This window comes from Schistocerca serialis, chromosome 3 (genome assembly GCF_023864345.2).
Source record: "Schistocerca serialis cubense isolate TAMUIC-IGC-003099 chromosome 3, iqSchSeri2.2, whole genome shotgun sequence".
In the NCBI taxonomy this organism is placed as follows: domain Eukaryota; kingdom Metazoa; phylum Arthropoda; class Insecta; order Orthoptera; family Acrididae; genus Schistocerca; species Schistocerca serialis.
Window position 1 is genome coordinate 81,973,679 of NC_064640.1, and position 9,849 is coordinate 81,983,527.

Consider the following 9,849-nt stretch of genomic DNA (forward strand, 5'->3'; position numbering starts at 1 on the left):
ATCATTAAAAGAAAGGTGTTTTTCGTTGCGACGGAATCTTCTCACGAAATTCCAATCACCAGCTTTCTCCTCAGAATGCGAAAATATTTTATTGACATGGACCTGCATAGGAAGAAACGGTCACCACGATAAAATAAGGGAAATCACAGCTCACACGGAAATATATAGGTGTTCGTTCTTTCCGCGTGCTATACTAGATTGGAATAATAGAGAATTGTGAAGGTGATTCGATGAACCCTCTTCCAGGTACTTAAATGTGATTTGCAGAGTATCTTTGTAGATGTAGATATAGATCCGTCCCTGCATGCTGGGGACAGGGGATCACCTTCCATCGTCTGCAATCTGTCTGCTTCAGACTCACTGAACTGTATCTGTTCATGTCTGTCAATGAAGTCTGCTAACAACTGACTGGCTGCATTCATTGCCCACTCCTCCGCCAATCTCTAGGAGAGAACCACTCACCCACACCTACCCTACCTTTCACCTTTCACATTCAAGTCAGTGCCACGTCATCTGTTAGGAATCTGGACTGTTGTTAGTTGCCTATTGTACTCTATAGGCAGTGTTACCTTACCACAGTTGGCTACATTATTTCACACTTTAGAACTGTACAGCGTTGTGTTGTGTTACATGCTAGGCCTCCTCAGCTGCTGTGACTGGAGCCCTTGCTCAGTGGTCATATCTCCAATATCTCCACTCGTGCTCACTCAGAACAATAACATCGTAATGCGTGTCTCGCGCATGTTGAGATATGCACTGCATTCCAAGATAGGGCCCCAATCAACAGGCTCTTACACAGATGCATTCCGAAGGCCTTAACCGAGGCTGAGTTTCAGAACTGAGCGGCACGCTATTTTGCTGAGCGAACTGACACGACCATTACTGCTGTGCGCTGACCCTTACTGTGTGCCTAGGCATCTGGACGTTCTTTGGGGAAACTTTAATGCGAACCTTTAAAGAACATACAGATGCGATGATAATTTAACACAATCCTATAGTTCTTACATCCTTATTTTAAAGTAAAATCACCCAATTAGTAACACACAGATCTGTTGGAGAGTCGCATGTATTATTACTGTATAGGTACCAGCCTTTTTATTCTCAGCATTTGTAAAGTTACTTGATAGAGAATACTGAATGTGCGGAAGTATACACTCGTTCTCTCCTTAGTAAAGTATCGTTACTTGATGGGCAAGACCATTTTCACTGAAAGCAGGTAATATAAGAGATTTACTGCCTATTTTTTAAAAACCGGAATGACTGCTTAGTAGTGTGTCTGTATACACCACAGTACGGACTCTGGGCTACAGAATACGAGAATGTTGCTGATGACATTGTCATGTGTGGAATTTGGCATAAAACGTAGAATCAACCCTCTAATGAGTGTTATTTTCCAATAAGAATTGTACTTTACGAACTCAAATAATAGTTTCTCTGAAACTGCGAAAGGTTCTCATGGTCATAATCGTAACGGTTTGACATGTTTTACATAATTTCACATGTTTTGTCGCACTACCTCTCTCAAGCACATTATGTTCATGTATTTAGCTGGTGATATACATTTCAATTCTCTGGAGGTCTCGAGAATGATTTCTGTGTTACATGGATTGGACAGGCCATTGATAGGTTGTAAGGTACTGAAATTTATGACTTTTAAACCAGTAGACCGTTGTATATTAAAGTATATTCAGATTAAAGTCTTTCCTGCTGATTTCGACGTACGCAGACAATATGAGAATGCATAATTTAACAACGAGCAGGATATGATAATTTAACGCTATCCAGCAGTTTTTATATCCGTGTTTTAAAGTAAATTCCGCCTTAGAGTACTCACAGATCTGCTTGAGATGCACATATAAGCGCTGTATGGATACCGGACGTTTTCCCCATAACATAGTCGAAGCTACTTTACAGAAAACACTTAATGTATGGAAGCACATAATCGTTTTCCCATCGCTCCAATTGTGAGTGGAATAGGAAAGGTAACGATTAGCGACGATATTCCACTACACGCTGTATGAAGACTTGCAGAATATACTTGTCGCTTATGTAAGGTTTGTAGCTTACCATTAGTAGCGTGAAACCCTTTAGTTTGGAATAATACGAAAGGGTTGTAGCTTACCATTAGTAGCGTGAAACCCTTTAGTTTGGAATAATACGATAATTTCACATGTTTAGTGGTACGCTAAACTCCAGTCCATCCCTGCTATAAACAGAAAGCGATCGAGTATTCAGTCTAGTTTCGTAATTTTTAAGCCTTTCCTGACATAAAGTGCTTTACATAGTACGTACATAGAACATCCAACATCTCCAGCGGATTTCTAATCGTGCTGTCCTCTGAGGTTTAACATCAAGTGGACCTGTGAGCTATTGAGCTCAATGTGATCATAAGGAAGATGAACAAAGGTACTTTACGGATAGATCGCGCAAGAGCAGATGTGTGGTTTTGTCATGCTTAGAACAATGGAAGTACTGAGATGGCGATATGCTGTATGTGATTTTGATCACTCAATGTTCCTACGATCACAGTTTGCTCGTATGTTAGCAAAGGTAACGTGAAAATCTTGCACCTTCAATTCCTACAAACAGCTGTAGACATGCAGGAGTATCACTTTCGATTAATGAAAGTCTCCTCTAGTTACATTCAGATGAACGATGACCAGTGCCACAGGTTTGGTATCAAAGACAGAAGGTAGCTCAGTACGTCCATTCCATAGAGTCGCAGAAGATATGCAGCGGGTTAATTGTTGGATATAGACATCACATGTTTCCACAAGGTCTTTAAATTCTTTCTGATGAATGCGGGTGTCATTCTTTCAACAACATTCTTGTGTTGGAAGTGTTTTGCTGCCAAGGATGCGAAGGATACCAGATGTTACTCCGAATATTCTTTTCAGGCGTTTGACATAGCTTTTCACGGTATGCCATTCCCTGTCATTCGTCTCTACATAACTGCAGCATCCTACACCCAATGAAACACTTAGCTTAGCAGGTAGCAGAACTGTTATGACTCCACGTATTGGACTGCGTTGGCAATGAACTTTATACACACCCATAGACTAACGTAGCACAATTCGGCCCTAAAAAGACAAGCACCCATCCTGCTGGAAGACAGAACACAGTTCTTTATATTGGAATGCGAATTCCTCACGTCTCAATACACATAACGACAAACAGATACAGCTAATGTTTCCACAGGCTTTCTAAAACATTTCTGATGAATGAAAGTGTGATTCCATCAATAACATGATTTTGTTGAAAGTCCTTTGCTGACCAAGTTTGTGGATGGCCGTGATAGAGAGGTCTGCTGTAATTATTTATTCTACATTCCACATTCAAGCTTACGACTGCTGGCAGGTCGAGCATGCAGATGAATCAGTCTCACAGTGGTTTTCTCTTGAGGTATGTTTACACACAATTCCCATACATTATTGGTGTGAAGCTGACATCCAAGAGCCTTGCAGATGCATTCATATCAAACGACTTCGGTAGTTAAACATCAGTGCAACTGCTCCTCAAGCCACTATAGCATAATTGAGTATTATACCACAGTCAGTTATAAGGGTTCTTGTGTGGGACAATGTGCTAGAGTAGTTCTCAAAGATGGGTGGTTGATGTGGGTCATTTGGCAAAGTACTTGTGGTTGTTGTTGTAGTAGTACATTTATTCCCCAGATTCAAACAGTAGGTCGCATGGTGAATTCAGTAAGGCGGTAAAAGTAGATTCGTACTACAGATAGCAGTAGGTTCCCAGCTAGCTGTAGTAGTGGTAGTAGTAGTAGTAGTAGTAGTAGTAGTAGAAGTAGTATATTCATGTCAATAGATTCTCAACAGCTGTACCACAGTGACCACAGTTTGGTGACAGAATTACTCTTTAACTAATGCTGATTTACCAGTTCTGTTCAATTCAACTTCAGTTGGGTTAAATTCAAATTAAGTTCATTCACAACTAACTGAACTCCAACTACCACACACTTTTTTGATGGACAGCAGTAATATTACTTAAATAACACTGATTTTCCCAATGGATATGGCTTGGTATGATGGAAATTTGATATCTATGTAGACAAAATATTAAACGCCAATCAGCCTTCCAATAAACAGCAATGATTTACGGTCCAGGCTAACATTGCATTTGAAAGTGATTTTTAGGTGATTCCTCTCATAAGTTGTATGTGTTTTACGTTATTGTATAAGGAATCTAACATTTTCAGCGGATTTCGAAATGGTGACAATTGAGGAACCTGAAGATGTGAGTGATATGTGATACTTGATCGTAATTGATTAGTGAGATACACTCCTGGAAATTGAAATAAGAACACCGTGAATTCATTGTCCCAGGAAGGGGAAACTTTATTGATACATTCCTGGGGTCAGATACATCACATGATCACACTGACAGAACCACAGGCACATAGACACAGGCAACAGAGCATGCACAATGTCGGCACTAGTACAGTGTATATCCACCTTTCGCAGCAATGCAGGCTGCTATTCTCCCATGGAGACAATCGTAGAGATGCTGGATGTAGTCCTGTGGAACGGCTTGCCATGCCATTTCCACCTGGCGCCTCAGTTGGACCAGCGTTCGTGCTGGACGTGCAGACCACGTGAGACGACGCTTCATCCAGTCCCAAACATGCTCAATGGGGGACAGATCCGGAGATCTTGCTGGCCAGGGTAGTTGACCTACACCTTCTAGAGCACGTTGGGTGGCACGGGATACATGCGGACGTGCATTGTCCTGTTGGAACAGCAAGTTCCCTTGTCGGTCTAGGAATGGTAGAACGATGGGTTCGATGACGGTTTGCATGTACCGTGCACTATTCAGTGTGCCCTCGATGATCACCAGTGGTGTACGGCCAGTGTAGGAGATCGCTCCCCACACCATGATGCCGGGTGTTGGCCCTGTGTGCCTCGGTCGTATGCAGTCCTGATTGTGGGGCTCACCTGCACGGCGCCAAACACGCATACGACCATCATTGGCACCAAGGCAGAAGCGACTCTCATCGCTGAAGACGACACGTCTCCATTCGTCCCTCCATTCATGCCTGTCGCGACACCACTGGAGGCGGGCTGCACGATGTTGGGGCGTGAGCGGAAGACGGCCTAACGGTGTGCGGGACCGTAGCCCAGCTTCATGGAGACGGTTGCGAATGGTCCTCGCCGATACCCCAGGAGCAACAGTGTCCCTAATTTGCTGGGAAGTGGCGGTGCGGTCCCCTACGGCGCTGCGTAGGATCCTACGGTCTTGGCGTGCATCCGTGCGTCGCTGCGGTCCGGTCCCAGGTCGACGGGCACGTGCACCTTCCGCCGACCACTGGCGACAACATCGATGTACTGTGGAGACCTCACGCCCCACGTGTTGAGCAATTCGGCGGTACGTCCACCCGGCCTCCCGCATGCCCACTATACGCCCTCGCTCAAAGTCCGTCAACTGCACATACGGTTCACGTCCACGCTGTCGCGGCATGCTACCAGTGTTAAAGACTGCGATGGAGCTCCGTATGCCACGGCAAACTGGCTGACACTGACGGCGGCGGTGCACAAATGCTGCGCAGCTAGCGCCATTCGACGGCCAACACCGCGGTTCCTGGTGTGTCCGCTGTGCCGTGCGTGTGATCATTGCTTGTACAGCCCTCTCGCAGTGTCCGGAGCAAGTATGGTGGGTCTGACACACCGGTGTCAATGTGTTCTTTTTTCCATTTCCAGGAGTGTAGTCGGACATGCACTCACAAGCCTATACATTCCCATTGGTTTCTAAATCGTTCCTCAACGACGACTGTACGATTCCTCCAAAAACGGCGCTTGTGCATGAGCTCTTTTTGCTGGTCACGATAACAGATGTCAGGAGGATGACCACGCAGTCTTGCGGAAATTCTATAAGCCTGCTTGCTTGTGCGACACTTAACTATGTTTCATAGTCGTGAAACAGTTCCGAAAACCATGGAACTAAGAGATGCTCATGGTCACGGTGAGTTTGATTTTATAAAGGCTACCCTGAAATATCTCAGACAGAGTTTGGACTTTGAGAATTTCATATGGAGCAGCAATATAGATGCCCCCCACACTGTAACAAATTACCTCATAACCGTAACAAATTACCCAAAACTGTAAACAGGATGACTGCCTTTAATACAGTCTGCATGGTGAGCAATCCAAGATGGTAAGCCTGAGAATACTTCTATAGTCTGCGTGGTAACAAGTTTAGCACTGAAGATGGCGATTCAACATAACAATATCGTTGTCTTTGCAAATTACAATTATTATTGGAAAATACCATGTATCACAAGGTGGATTCTGTTTTCTGTATCAAATTCTCGTATTGCATAACAGAGAACTGACGCTGTAATGTATACAGCCACGCTATGAAGCAGTCATTCACATTTTTAAAACATGACAGTAAATTTCATTTGTTTCTGGATTTCAGTAAAAATGATAAAGTCTTCTGACTGATGGTCTTAACCATCAAGTAACGGTATTTAAGAGAGGGAGAAACGAGTGTATTCTTTTGTACATAAGTATTCTCTGTCAATTAGCTTCGCTTATGTTGAGAGGAGAAGACTTGGTACCTAAACAGCACGTACATATGTCCATTTCCAGCAGATGTGTATAGTACTATCCGGTTGATTTTACTTTAAAATATGAATCTAATTTTGTAAAAAGTATGACCAAACGTCCAGGCATACGCAGACAGGCTACATCCGTAATGGTTGCGTCAGTTCATGCTGCACGACAGTGTGCTGCTTAGTTCAATAAGTGAGGCGTGGTTAAGGCCCTGGAAATGCATCTAAGTAAGTGCCTTTTACATGGGGTCTTACGTTGAAATTGCTGCATGTCCAAACAGCCTAAGATATCCACTGTGATGTTATTGTACGGAGTACGCGTGTGTGAGACGTCATTGTTAAACAAGGGTTGCAGTTATGTTAGCTGAAGAAGTGCAGTGCATAGCACAATACGGTGTTGTAGAGTTCTTAAACGCGAAATAATGTAGACAACTGTAGTAGCGTGTGCACTACCTGTAGAGTATAATAAGTGACTGACAAGAGTCGACATTCCTACCTGCTAAAGCTAGATCCCTTAGTGGTGCACTGTGTGCTTTGCACCAGTTGTGTGCTAGAGTCTATCAGCGGTTTGACAGTAGCCAAGGTGGACTGCAGAATGGGACACAGCATGGGCGGTCTTGCCCTGCACTAGTGGAGCTGTGGCTATGGGACTTTGCAGCAGCAGTCTGGAATCTCTTCTGACATGTGGGAACTGGGAACTGTAGAAGCCTGGCCCAGTGCAGCCCAGCATACCAAAGACCCTCCCACCGGCACAATATTTGTGTAAGTAAAGAGTCAAGTGCATACCTCTCCTATTCCTATCCCACTATATACGACAGTGACGAAACTTTCATAACTATGCACACTGCAGCAGTGAGCTATACAGTTTTAAAGTTAGGGTAACTGGTCTTACTCTGACACCTAGAGGGCTACTCGTCACTTGAAACTTAGGGTAAGAGAATTTTGCACAGTTGAAAGGTTAGGATGAGTGAAGTATTTGAATATCCTGCCCAAGCAGTAGTGGCATTTGTAAAATTCTGTGGGTTTTGACTCATTTTTCCCATATCTATCAAAAACAGCAAAATTTCTTCGAAACTCCACGATTATTGCTGTCCTTTAACAAATATAACATAAAGCTATTGATTTTTACTACTATAAACTATTTTTTGCTGATTTTTAAACAATTTTTCAGTTTTTGATGCTTTTGTTTTCCTATCAATTATATTTTTTTCTTGTGTTCCTCTTTTCCCTAATAAAGACACTAAAATAATCTGAAATGCATCAATAACTCCAAAAGCCTACAAATTTTCTCCCAATGCTTAGTATTCATATATTCACAGCCACTTATGTTATACAAAATATTTACCTGCAGCTCACAAATTTTATGAACAAATTAGAACCATTAACATTGTTGAGCTTCTTGAGCAGAACCTCCATTTATATAGAAAAAAATGTACTAATAAAATTTAAATTAAGTTAAATTAAGCAAAACGTTTGGGTCCAACAAAGGAAACTCCCGGAAGGATTTTTCAGCTTCTCTCTTCTATTTTTTTCTCATATTCTTCTGTTTTTGTTTTTCTTTTTTCGAAGTCCATGTCCATTGCCAGGTCATGATGATCCAGTAACTTGATGTTTGCTGCTCTCTTGCAACTGTCACCCATCATCTTTAATTAAGAGGGCATAGCTTGGACGGCAGCAACTTGATGAACAATAATCAATGAACATTGTTGCTGGGGTGGCCAGCCCACTCCCAACCTGAATCAGACTGGGAGTACATTTAACAGTTTGCTGCGCATATATATAGTAATTATGTTAAGTACAGATCACATTCTAAAATGTGCTACTTTCTTCAGTTTACAAATACTTTATTTTCTTTACTTTACTGTGTGTATTAGAAGAGACGAATTTTAAGCAACATGTAAAAGTGAACACTCAAATGAAGATTAAAAATGAAATTTTATGTGAAAAACGAAGTATGTTCCCACACCATTGTGAATGGAGACCACCTTAACCCCATGGGCGGCATCAACACTAGCCTTTGGCCTGTGGCTGAGTTATCAAATGCTTCCGTATTGTATGTGAGCAGTACTGCCAACTGTGTGAGCGAAATAGGAGTAAGGAGCTGGAGTGAAGTAAAAAGTATGGTTTCATATCTATATCAGCTGCAGTCTATTAATGGTGAACTTACTGAGCTGTGAGATCTGCCAGAAGCAGGACCTTACACAACAGCTGCCACCTGGGTAGTTAAGTAGATCGCCTTTAGTTTATTTGTCAGCCAAATATTAACCAATTTTAAAAATTCAAAAGGCTAGCATAATCTGCATGAAAGGGGGTTTATCCCTAGAAAGCCTCTATCTTTCTGAAAATGTAAATATGAAGTTAAAAATTCTACTCAATATTTCAGTTAATACCCTGCGTTATTCATCAAATGTGAAATACTTCTTGCCATTCATAATTATATATGTTAAACTGTCTGCAGGAATTTTATCAATAAAAGTTGCACATAATTTCATAGTAGTCTTCTGAGTGGTATTGATATTCCTTCTGCTGATCATGTTAATCACGTAGATAGCACAGTTCATTATCAAACTAAATGGACTTATATCTGCATATTCCTTCAGCTGTGTAACTTGTTTAAAATTAAGAAATCCATCATATCCTTTGAGAAAATTATTTTGGTGGTTGTAAGTTCGCATCTCCTGAGGGGGAACTTCATTTCCCCCATTTTTCAATTAGATATTCTGTAGTTTAACATGATCCTACAGTGATGAATCAAGCAGTTGATTATTTTTACGATTAGTTGGAAACACAATGAAAATAAAATATGACATATCAAATTCTGCTGAGTTATAAAAATTCGTAACATCCAACTCAAACTTCTTCTTACCACTCAATCCAGCGAGTTCCACAGTTTGCAGTTCATTAAAAGGTACCATAATTTTTAGATTTTTCAGTATATTTTCTGCATTGTTCTAGATCGTAATTTAGGTTATATTTAACAGTAGGTACACGAATTTCTATAGATACAACAAGAATTTTACCTTGTTTCAGAAGAGTATTTTTTATTTCAATTTGAGCTTTATTACAGTCAGCCCATTTAAGAATAGCATCTCCAGCCATTGCAATTCAAGTAAAAATTACAGTAAGATCACGTTCCCATAAAATTTTGTTATAGTCCATAAGGAAACAACCAGGCATATTCAGTGGCTGAAGCACCTCATTTTTCTTGCTGTTTACTTTTCCATTATTAAGTATATGACCTTGCATGCTTATTTTGTCAGCAAGAGATAAAGTCAAATACAACA